We start from the raw sequence: 13,338 nt of genomic DNA, 5'->3' as shown, positions 1-13,338 counted from the left end.
CAACAATCTGCCAAGGGTCTTCTTTAAAATGAGACCAAACTTAAGTATTTGCTCCCAAGCATAACATTTTTATGAGAGTTTTTTTGACTTGGACATTTTTGTCCCTTTTGGACCTATGAGTAAGTTTTTTTGTTTTTTTTATGTTAACTGCATTAATTTTGGCACATGTGTCTATTTTTATTGTAATTGTACTATTTCACCCCCATTTCATAAAAAAAAACAAAAAAAAAAGACTAGTTACACAAAATACTTATATATATTTTATATAAAATATTGATTATAATGTTCATAAATATTTTTCATAAACTTAAACTTCTATAAAAAAAAATTTGGTTGCACGTTTTTCACTTTTTTCACTTCAACAACAATCTGCCAAGGGTCTTCTTTAAAATGAGACCAAACTTAAGTATTTGCTCCCAAGCATAACATTTTTATGAGAGTTTTTTGACTTGGACATTTTTGTCCCTTTTGGACCTATATGAGTAAGTTTTTGTTTTTTTTGTTACTGTTAACTGCATGAATTTTGAGCTATTATAGAGCCAGTTGGATAAATTATGCAATGATAATTGTGTGGGTGTGTTGGTATGGATGTCAGAGTGTGGTTGGTATGTGTGTTATATAAAAAAATTTTTGTTTGTGTGCATGTGTGTGTTTGTAGTATTGATAGAGAAAAACTCAACTGCAAATAACAAAGCCAATCACTGTGTGACCAGAGGAGTTTTGCTGGGATCCAATGGGGAATGTCTGGTACTGCGCCTAAACAAAATCTTACTGAAAGCTCATTTTTTGAGATATCAACCTCAAATTTGGAACACAACTTATTTAGATTTATGGCTTTGATTTTCTAGCCGTTTTAGAGTTCAACTTGTTTCATAAAATATATATTTTATATAAAATAATATTCATAAATAATTTTCATAAACTTAAACCTATATAACTTTTTTTTGGATTTACTTATAAAAAAAATTTAACTTCAGCAATAATCTGCCAAGGGTATTCTTTAAAATGATACCAAAGTTAAGTCTGTGCTCCCAAGCTTCAACTTTTTATGACCGTTTTTTGACATGGACATTTTTGTCCTCTTTGGACCTATGAGTAACTTTTTTAAATTGATGCACAAGGGTTAAAATACATTTATTTCATACTAAGTATTTTACAAATCCATTAACATATTTACATACTGACATATAAATATTATAATTGCACAATACACATTTCTTAATATTAAACCTAAAATATCATTTTAAATCTATCTATCTATCACTATTAGTAAGTGTGGTACTGTAATTTAACTTTACAAAACAACAAAAGATATGATGGCACAAGAATTCCTTGGTTAATCACTCGTTAATCCCGACTGAACTGTCTTTCATGTGTGTACACACTGCACTACACCCTCTTGTTCTATATCTCTCCCTAGTGTTCATTATTTGTAATAAGTCTATGTAGACACAACATACGGTGGCCGGGAAGTGCAAAGCAACATTACAAAGAATGAAACACTTTTACAAAGCTCGAGACAAATTTACATTTTGGAAAACATTTTTAGGGTTAGGGTTAGGGTTAGCTTAACCCTAAAAATAGGGTTAGGGTTAGGGTTAGCTAACCCTAACCCTAACCCTAACCCATAAAACACAATTACATGGGTTAAACACTTTTACCAAGGACAAAATAAATTAACATTTTAGAAAACAAATTAACATTTCAGAAAACAAATTAACAAGACGCAAAACCAGTGTGCGAAATACCCGTCAATATTCGGGGGGGTCCCCGTCTCCCGATTGTTGCTCAATACCGATCTAAATTTTCTCAATATGCAGTAGGCCTATAACATTACAATATTTCATGGATGCAAGCCAAGACAATCAGTCTATAGCCTACATGACAACACACACACACACACTTAACAATTTTTGATAATCCCATGGTGCCTGGAGCAGTTTTTGGAATTAGTACAGGCCCACAGACTACAGGAAGAGACAGCTAAATAATGAATTTTGAGTGACCTTTCCCTTAGTCTATCCACACATGAAAATTGGATAACTATTCAAGGGATCACTGCATCACTGTCTTAACCCTTGTGTGGTGTTCATATTTTTGTTATTCAGCCAGTGTCCGTGGGTCTGGGGGACCCGCTGCATTTTTGGGTTTTTAATTCAACATAATCAAACAATTTATGTTAAAATACTCATCAGATGTTTACTTCATCCCAATTACAAGCAAAATAAACAGCATTTATGGTTAATATTTCCTCTTTAGCTTTGTTAGATCACATTTAAGAATTGTAACCTTGTGCCACCCAAGTCATTACACACATTTGTGTCCTCATAAACCATTTACTGTACAAGAACACACACACACACACACACACAATAACAGCAAGGCCTGACAGGAGGAGGACAGAGTAAAGGTACACAGGACCTAAAATGTCCAAATTTATTAGCCCCGGGTCCAGTGGACCCGAACAGCCTGTGTGTAATATAAATGTGTACAGTGTGTGGTCATTGAAAATGCGTTCTGATATATGTTCTTCACAGAAAATGAGCCAAGGCCAATGAGTCTGAGGTTGAAAACAAGGGTTAACGGGGTGCAGGGCCGACGCAGCTAGAGTTGTATAAATACAGAGGTCCCAAAAATTATCTTTATAGGGGGGTTCGGGGGAAATTTTTATGTTCCTTATCTCGACTTGTGCATTTTAAGGTGTTTTGAAGGCCAAAAAAATGGACAACAGTAGCTTTAAAAGCATGTCAGTGGGCAGTAGCATTAAGTATTTAATCAGAAAACAGATTCTTAAACATGAGAATCAGTTTAAATGATGAATGATCGCATGAATGATCCACACTACAAAATGGAAATGCAGAATGTTTATGCTTATTGTTGACAATACACAAATCACATATTCGAAACATTGGCCTTAAGAAGTTATTCAAGGATTGTTTTGCATAGATGTTACATTTCAAACAAACGCAAATGCAATATCATATGCTATAGTAGCCTATTCGTAAAGCAACACTGACATAGAAGGTTACATTGGCTAAAGTTGTTTGGATGCACACTGTTTTATAACAAGGAGAGGTGCATTACAATGCAGACATGACAATAATTGGCACATCTGGCGTATTTACAAGAGCAATCAACTTAATACATGCCAGGTATACTGGCACGCAATCAGTGCACTTGCAAATGAGAGCCTGCAGTATGAATGACCGATCATGATGTGACAATATCAGCCTGCATTTTGTTCGCAGATTTAGTCGCACAAACAGCCCAATCGGCTCGTGGCAGAACGGAAACCGACTGAATGACACTTTAAAGGGGTCATTTAATGCCATTTTTGTGCAAGTTAAAATGATTATTTTGGGTCTAAATTAAAAGTTTGTAATATATTTTCATTAAAAATTCTCATTAGTATTGTAAGAAAACACTAATTTTACCTGGTCAAAAACAGCTCTGTTTTCAGCACGCCGTTTAAGTGCATGTGTCTTTAAATGATAATGAGCTCTGCTGACCCCGCCCCTCTGTTCTGTGCGGACACCGTTTGTAACACAATAACTATAACGCATTGTTCATTATAAACATGGGATTATGAATTATATTGAGAACGTCGTACATAGAAAACATGCCGTAATGTACCTGAGAGTAAACCTTAGACGCATTCATGGTGAAGCGTGCTAGTGATTTGCAAAGATTAATATAAAGATTAATATAAAGGTTAAAATGTTACACTCACTTCAGTTCTTCTGGAGGTGCAGCAGGAACACGAATAGTTGGTACCGATCCTTTTTTCAGGAGCAGAAAGCTGTCTGGTGTGAAATGATTCGGCAAACATGAAAGCCTTGACCTTGATCATGGGGAATCCCCGCATCAGTGCTTTGGAAATATTCACATCAGAAACAAAACTCAGCCACTGCATCTTCAGCGGTTCGGATTTAGGAACATCAAAATTACTGCTGTGTTCCTTATTACACCCAAGAACAGAACACCACAATAGACGCCATTCTTCTCCAGCGCTGCATAACAATGCACTATGATTACAGACAGCTTGCTCACGAGGGTGTAAAAGTGCATGTACCATTATATGACCCCTTTAATAAAACAACGATTTGGAATATAACCTGAGTGAGACATTGTTCTGACCGGACAACCTGTAGCCTTCAGCCAAACCTGAACTAGCAATTAGAGTGAATACTCACAAGATTTTTCAAATGTTAAAATGCCTATGTTTTTCAAGTAGTGCAATTCAACAGGCTTTTTTGTTTCAAAAACATTTGGCATTATTTTACTTCCATACATTTAACACCTCTTAAAATGAGAATGTATGTGTGCCTACCCCATCTTTTTAGTAAGAGTGCTTAGCAAGATTTAACCTTAATAAACTACTGTATTTCCAGGTTATCTATATGACAATGTGTAGAACAATTAATTCAATTCAATTCAATTCAATTCAATTCAATTCAATGTTTGGATTTTGTCAAGTCAAGTCAACTTTATTTATATAGCGCTTTTCACAATACAGATTGCATCAAAGCAGCTTCACAGTTTTAAATAAAATAGTACATCAGTGTTTGTTTCTCGTGTAAAACGTCCACGTTTGGTAATGCTCATTGATTGATTAATTAAATTAAGTATCCCCAACTGAGCAGAAGTCTTCACATTTTGTGAAGGTGTGAATCATTTTTTATTAATATTTAATATAATAAAATTCTGTGTAACGAATTATTAACGAAGGAAATTTTTTGTTTGTTTTTGTTTAAAAGCAGAGGGGCTGTTATTTCTTTTGATATATTGCATGTTCAGATATAAAAAAAATAAAAATAAACTTTTTTCATTAACAACTAAATATTCTGGGGGCCATGAACTTTTTGTGAAAATACCATAGACTAAAAAAATATGGACGTAGTGTGCGTGACGTCACCCGTAGGTTTCTGAAGACCGTTTTTGAAGCCTAAAGTGGGCGTGGCCGACCGTCGCCATCTTGGCAGCGCACTCTCGAATTTTTTTTTTTTTTACAGTCAGACAATGAGCTGAGGTAACGTGATGGCTAACAAACAGCAGACAAATGGCTAATGATGACTAATGACCACAGCAGCGGGAATCCACCTGTCACTCAAAAGTGGACACCCTTCATTATGCAGAACTTTAAGGCTTAATATAATGTAAACGGATGAGTTATAAAAAAATTCACCCCCCTCCAGTTGTCATGAAGGGAAAAATTAGCTGTATAGACCAAAGCCACTTTTTGCTCCAGGCTGTAAACATGTGTTTCTCTGCTGTAAAGTTGGGCATTTCAACATGGGGGAGATACAGATTTGACTCACTTCTGCACCCAGCCTCAAGCGGCCAGTCGATGAATTGCCGCTGAATTCACTTCTGTGTTAGTTTCAAGAGAGAGACAGGGAGGTTGCCGCTTGGAAAATACTCAAAAACGCTATGGCAGTGGGTGGCAAATTTAAAAAAAAAAAAACTCTTGTGGGGAAAGAGTTTTTAGAGCAACAGTTTAAACGTTGCAGAAGTCCTGGTCAGGCCAGTGTGCACATCGATGAACAGGAGTTGTTCCATATTCGACTTCAATTAAGTCATTCAACTGTGCTCGTAGTGATAGCTATAGGCCTATTTATAAAGAGCTTTCAAGTCATTTCCCACCACACAGGTGTAATCCACATTTTAAGAGTTGGGTAACTCACAACTATGGATTTTCCATGCACACTTGAGTTTTGTTTATGAACCAATTAGACTTTAAAATTTAGATGTTTGAAAACTGCATAACTGACCCCAAACCAGCCCAAATTTTTGACCAAACCAATTTTTACCCACACAATCAAATTCAAAACCACCTCGCCAATCTGCAGTTCTGTTATTGCTGCCATCTTCTGGACGCCAGTTGGCAGTGCAGGATGAATAAAGGTGAAATGATGCCATAAAGAATCACATGCAGGGTAAGATTTGTGAAAGTGTACACAAGATTGCATGAACTTTGATGAACCCCAAAAGGTGCAGAGACTTTATTGCCCCATTTTACTTGCATCATCACCATGGTGGGCATACCAGTAAGTCAAAATTCTCGGAATATATTCCGGCACCCCTCTTTGTCTCATTTAAAAAAAAAAGTTTTTCATGGTTAACTCGATCAAAAGCTTTAGATGCATCAATGAAACCAAACTGGTTATCTGTAGAGTTAATAAACACATTTATCCTATCCAGCACAATCTTCTCTAGAACTTTAGATAAAATACTGGCTACCACCACTATGGGCCTGTAATTATCTAAACTACCCACCAGACCAGCTTTGTCCTTAATAACTGGAACTAACAAGACAGACAACATTGAATCTGTTAAAACACCATGAATTATAAAACCAGAAAAACAGAGAGCTAAAAGGGGAGCTAACCTCTTACTTCCATATTTAAGTTCAGCAGAGATATGATATGAAGCCTAACGCAAGACTCAATCGTTCACGTCATGTATTACCTTCTTATCTATCCAATCATATCCTAATAGCCAGTATAAAAGGGTGGTGGTACTTACACATGTCTGAGTTCGCAGATGCTGTGGCTTCAACCACCTTCATCCTCCCCATCCACCACCAAGACGGGACTTTTCCTTCATCTCCCTAACATTTCTGTGCTGGGTCCTCCCCTCCATCCTCCCCATCACCTCCAGACAGGCTCTCCCCTCCATCCTGAAGACGCCAGGATGTCCTCTTCCTCCTTCCACCGCACCACCACCAGATGGCCCCCTTCCTTACTTAGAATTTAATTGTTTGCTTGCTGAGCTCTTAAATAAATGTTCATTGTCACAGTATTAATTCTCCCGAGTCTTTCTGGTAGAACTAAACCACTTGCTTTGTTGTCAGACAATTTGTCAGCATGGTTCTGTCAGGACCGCTATCGTCAAATACGATTGACAATAAGCATACAGTTAGGATTGGCGGTCTGGTTCTGTTCTGGGCGGCCTAGCATGGATAAGAGCAGGAGAGCAGCAATACCCCCCCTTAGGGTAAACAGAACAGAACCAACATGAATGTATGCAAATATATTTAATTCAAGATTTTAAAGTACAACATAATTCGAGAATTTATGCTGATTCAAGGGAAATCAGAAGGCCAAACCCTGACTGGAGACAGGAGGAGCTGGGGAGGGAGGAGGATAATCAGCTCCTGAGAAACACGACACTAATACTGAAGGAGCTTATATATGTATATATGAATACAGCGATAGAGTCGTATTCCTATACGTAGAGGATCAGCTGAGAGTCACTGATGAGAGCTTGACTAACGTGGATTGATTACTCTGCCACATACTTGCTCCAACCAGGTTTAATATTAATTACCTTACTCTTAAATTTAAAATGTGGCTTACTACAATCATACAAAACATTTACCATATCTTTATACAGAGAGCAGATATCCCTCCCATGATTGACATCTTTACGGTTTACATCGCTACACATTATTGCATCCTAAACAGATATGATTATCTGTACCAACATAATAAGCTAAGGTCCTCCTTTTTAAGTTCTGATGTATCTACAGTCTTGATAGTTAATAAAATCACAGTATTTAGGAAAGCAAACACTTGGCCTTGAGCAGAGTTAATTCTGAGGTAAATGTTGATTTAAAAAAACATAATTTATAAACTGACAGGCCTATATTTACATCTGTGAACTATATGGAGAAAACACACACTCGTAGATATGTAAGGAATATTTTCTGTTGTGTTTAAAATCCAGAAGCATCTCAGATGGGCTAAATTGCCTCTTTTCCATTCAGTATTTTTTCCATAAATTTCTCCCATTGGGATTTTTTTTCTCTAAAGCATTTATTTAACACTTATAAATATAATTTCTATTCACATGGCCTCTCCTTAATTGAGAAACTAATGATAATCATAGTTTAACTCTGCAGTCAAATTCAATCTTTTATGTGGCATTCAATAACACGGTTTATATATTTTTATTATTATTAGCTTATACCCCCCCCCCCCCACACACACACACACACACACACACACACATATATACAGTGCTATGCATAAGTTTAGACACCCATGCTAAAGTTGACTAAAAAGAGGAATAAAAAATCATCTTTTGGAAATTGAACTTAATGCCTTAATTTAAAAAATTATAGGAAAAATCCAACCTTTAAGGACACCAATTTTCTTTGTGAATGAATAATGTATGGTAAATAAATAAATGTTCTTCCTTAAAATACAGGGTGCATAAGTCTGGACACCCCTATGTTAAATTCCCATAGAGGCAGGCAGATTTTTATTTTTAAAGCCAGTTACTTCATGGATCCAGGATACTATGCATCCTGATAAAATTCCCTTGGCCTTTGGAATTAAAATAGCCCCACATCATCACATAGCCTTCACCATACCTAGAGATTGGCATGGTTTTATTTCAGTTAGCCTAATAGCTGGTTTGATTTGCATTGAGAGATGATATTATGGAAAGTACCCCATGCCAATCTCTAGGTATGGTGAAGGCTATGTGATGATGTGGGGCTATTTTAATTCCAAAGGCCAAGGGAACTTTATCAGGATGCATAGTATCCTAAAAAAAATAATAAAAAAATGGGAATTTAACATAGGGGTGTCCAGACTTATGCACCCTGTATTTTAAGGAAGAACATTTATTTATTTACGATACATTATTCATTCACAAAGAAAATTGGTGTCCTTAAAGGTTGGATTTTTCCTAATTTTTTAGATTAAGGCATTAAGTTCAATTTCCAAAAGATGATTTTTTATTCCTCTTTTTCGTCAACTTTAGCATGGGTGTCTAAACTTATGCATAGCACTGTATAGAGAGAGAGAGAAAGAGGCTAATAATAATACTAATATTGTATTACCCAAAATTGGCCTAAAATAATATAAATAAAATCCAATACTGATACGATTTGTAATAGATTGTAAGATTGTGGAAGCCATCTTGTTGATGTTTTCATGTTTCCCCCAATCACGTATGCATCTTAAAGAGGAATACATCGACAGAGAACAGTTTGTGTTTTCTGCATGTAATAACCTAGAATACTGTCCAACACTTGATGGCTGCTCTGTCAAGTCCTCGTCGTCGGTTAGGAACCTGGGTGTGCTCTTTAATACCAATCTTTCATTTGAGTCATGTTTCTAGTATCTGTAAAACCGCATTCTTCCATCTTAAAAATATATCTAAAATTACGACATTCTTTCAATGAAAAATACAGAACAGTTAGTTCATGCGTTCATGACCTCAAGGCTGGATTATTGTAATGCTCTACTGGGTGGTTGCCCTGCACGCTTAATAAACAAACTACAGCTAGAGCGCAGCAGCTCGAGTTCTTACCAGAACCAGGAACTATGACCATATTAGCCCAGTTCTGTCAACACTGCACTGGCTCCCTATTAAACATCGCATACATTTTAAAATATTGCTGATTGCTTACAAAGCACTAAATGGTTTAGCTCCGCAGTACTTGAGCGAGCTCTTAACGCATTATAGTCCTTCACATCTATTGCGATCTCAAAAAAATTCTGGCCAGTTGATAATACCTAGAATATCAAAGTCGACTGCTGGCGGTAGATCCTTCTCCTATTTAAGACCTAAAGTCTGGAACAGTCTTCCTAACATGGTCCGGGAAGCAGACACACTCTGTCAGTTTTAATCCAGACTCCGATCTTCAACCAGATGGAACTGGATAAATATTCTGAATGTTCCGATCCAGTCTTCTGACCTGTAATGCTGAATCATAATCATACACTGTTCGTTCATTGGCCAGAGGAGAACGGCTCCCCCGACTGAACCTGGTTTCTCCCAAGGTTTTTTTTTCCATTCTGATACCTGATCGAGTTTTGGTTTCTTGCCACTTTGGCTTGCTTAGTTGGGGACACTTAATATACATCAATACTATTGATCTGCCTGCATTGACACCATTATATAAGAACTGAACTGAGCTAGACGATGCCATATATATAAATTAACTAAACTAATAACTTTTTTACAACAAAAATGAACCATCACTGGACCTAATTAAGCTGGATTATGATGCTATTTTCTTCTAGATCTGCTGTTTAGCCGAAACAAACTTTGTTGCATTATTTGCTTGTTATCACTGTAAAGCTGCTTTGAAACAATCTGTATTGTAAAAAGCACTATATAAATAAAGGTGACTTGACTTGTTTAATGGATTATTGTAAAACATGTAATATTGTGTAATATTTTTCCTTATTTGTTCTATAAACATTAAAATGTTTAAATTCAATACACAGAGGTAGATGAAAATAAAGAAAAGAAAAGAAAAAAAAAAGCAACAAAAAAAAATACAAATAATGTTTATGCTAAAAAAAAGTGAAAAAAGTCATCTACCAAAAAGAACTAGTCAGGGCCGGATTGACAAAAATCTTGCTAAGAAGTTAAAAAATTCTAAGAAGTTAGTGAGAATGTTCCAAAGTGCCATTCTAAAATTCCTAAGAAGTTCTCACATTTTTTCTATTTGTTTTCCTAAAGAAGATAAACTGAAGAAGATAAGACAGGCTCTAGTGTTATGTGATTGTATGGTGGGTCTTGACGAACAAGACTCGTTGGGTGTTGTGGAGATGCATATCTCAGCTGTCACATTGTAGGGTTTCTCGACTGTCACGTCATCAAGACCCATCAAATGTCATCTCAATTCAAAGGAAACTTGAAAGGAAGCCTTTGATTCTCATCCTTCTTTCTGCCTATCCTTTGCGCACATTCCAATTCACAAAAAAAGAATTGCAAGACAAACAAAACAAAAAAAAACAGAAATGAAAGCATTATATTTTCTTTTGTTTTGTTGTAAATTAATCACTTAATGCAAAACTGCCCATGACGTAAATCACTGTGAGACCGCTGATGCACATCATTCACTGCATTGCATTAATACAAAGTCAGACAATAAAAAGATTTTTAATGTAAATTATTTTTCCACAGTTCATTTTAATGGAATTTTGTGCCGTGACCGTGTGTATAGAAACCGCCAGGTGCACTTTCTAGCCCAGGGGATCTCAACATTTTTCAGTTTAGCTCAAACCCTAATCAAACACACATGAACATGCTAATCAAGGTCTTCAGGATTATAAGAAAGTTTCAGACAGGTCAGTTTGATCAAGTTTGAAGTTAAAACCTCTGTACCAGCAACCTCTGTTGTACTCTGTTAGGAACCTCTGTACCAGACCCTTTCTTTAAAGCTTTAATGCTGAGGACTCAAGCCTAGAAGCACCAGAAGCTTAATTACACCATTATGCTGCCTATGAAATCTGTCACAAAAACTATTTCGGGAGATACCTTCGTACGCTAATGCTGTCTGTGCTGTCTTTGGTAGCAAGGCAATAAGTCAGCTGGCTAACTGTGCGTTCACACCGCCGCCAGCGAGAGCATCATTCTCTCTGGCTGCCCTGAAAACAACGCGGTAAAAAGATTTGTGGACGCTCTGACGTAGATCGAATGTTTGGTCTTGTAAACTTTATTTAAAGAGGCTGCAAAGCAAACAAACATTTGATCGGTATTGGTGCAGACTGACCGTCCACAAGTAGAGTATAAGTTATCTTTTAAATGTGAAAGTAAGAAATGTATCATTGGAAAGAACTTAACAATTATAGTTGCATGTTTGCTAACGAAATAAACAAATTAAAAGCCATTTGTGGGGTGTGGCTTTTGTGTTCTTGGTTAAGTGCTAAATGCTTTGTTCATATTTCAAAGTACTATTCAAATTTTTTCATCATTTCTTATTTCTGTATTCCAAATTTTATATTTGATACACTAGTCTCATAAGATTATTTATGCAATTTGTAAGTGCTGTGAAAAGGCATGTACAGGTGCTCCTTCAAAAATTTAAGTGTATAGAGCTGTGCGTTTATAATTATACTTGGCATTAAGTGTTTGTGTGTGTATTATGTATGTGAGTGTATGTATAAAGTAAGAATAAGGTAGCCTATAAAATTGAATATGTGCATATGGACTAATAGTATTTAATGTTGTAAACTATTACACTAACAAACAGAATTTTACTTATTATGCATAATTTTGAAGAAAATTCAAAGCAAATGAAAAAGGCAAACACACAAAGTAAGAGGAGAATCGTGTAAAAGGGTATAGAGACAAAAAAGAGTGGGGAGAGAGTGGAGGAAAAGAGATGAATGGAGAAGAGAAAGGGAGGACATTAAAAAAATAAATGTATGAAGACATTAGATTAAGGAGAAGATGACAGGTATGGACAAAAGAAGAGAATAGGAGTGGAGAAAGGTAAGGAGAGCAGTCAGCAGCCCAGGTCAAAAGGGGAGATGTTATGATGAGAAGAAAAAAAACTATTGAGAGAAGAGGAAAGCTGGACAAAACTTTATGAGGCAGCGCCAGCACAGGAATGATGCACAGACTTCAGTATAGGGTAAGGTTTATCTGCAGTGCTAAACTGAATAACTTGAATCTGTTTACTGTAATGCATTTAAACAGAGAGATAAGGTCCTTTGACTGGTGTATCCTTGTAGAGTAAGAGTATGTCAGTGCAATGCTTAATGTTTGCTTCTATATCTAATATCCCTGTTCTTCCAGGACTAGTGTGGCCAGTCAGACTTGATTGGAAAAGAAAAGAAAACTGAGAGACAGAGACAAAAAAAGTGAGATAGTGACACAACATCAGCAGAATAGTATAGGAAAAAGAAATGGACTGATTTTCCTGCTATCAATTGCTATAGCAGTGCACATGTTGAACTTGACCTTTGCTGCTCCCTTTGTTCGTAAATCTAGCATCGTGGAATGGCTGGTTTTCTTACTTTGGAATGCATTGTTGCATTTTTGTTGATGAGTATGATCATTTGTGTGTAGGCAGCGTCCTATAGGCAAGCAATAAAAGCTTGGTCCCATGCTGTCGCTATTTAAGATTTTAAACCTGTTCAGTATTAACGATGATTGTGGATTGATGTTTTCAGTTTAACTTGGTGTGACATTGTGACTTTTTATTTTAATAAGCAAGAAACAATCAAAAAATAAAACAAATTTAAACATTTTATTTAAAGTTTATCCCATATATCCTGACACATACATGGACCCTAGAACCGCCCCTGGCAGAAGTTGTATGACTTCGAACCGCAACTACCACAATGTTAACAGAAAGTAAATAAAGTTAATAAAAGGCTAATATGAAGTTTGCTTGACTGATAGGACAGTTTGGTGGTTGCCAAGCAACATAAAAAAGCTGCTCATTCTGTGTGATCGGGGCCAGAAAGGCAGTGCCGTGCGCCTCGCGTTCTCAAACCTGAAAAACGCGTTCGGTGTGATCGGGGCCTTACCCTGTCACACCCACTCTCACAGCCTTTCTTCCTTTCTTCTCACAGCCATCAC

The sequence above is a fragment of the Squalius cephalus genome (genome assembly GCF_949319135.1).
Source record: "Squalius cephalus genome assembly, chromosome: 25".
NCBI classification, from domain to species: Eukaryota; Metazoa; Chordata; class Actinopteri; order Cypriniformes; family Leuciscidae; genus Squalius; species Squalius cephalus.
Note: the sequence above shows the minus strand (reverse complement) of the source record.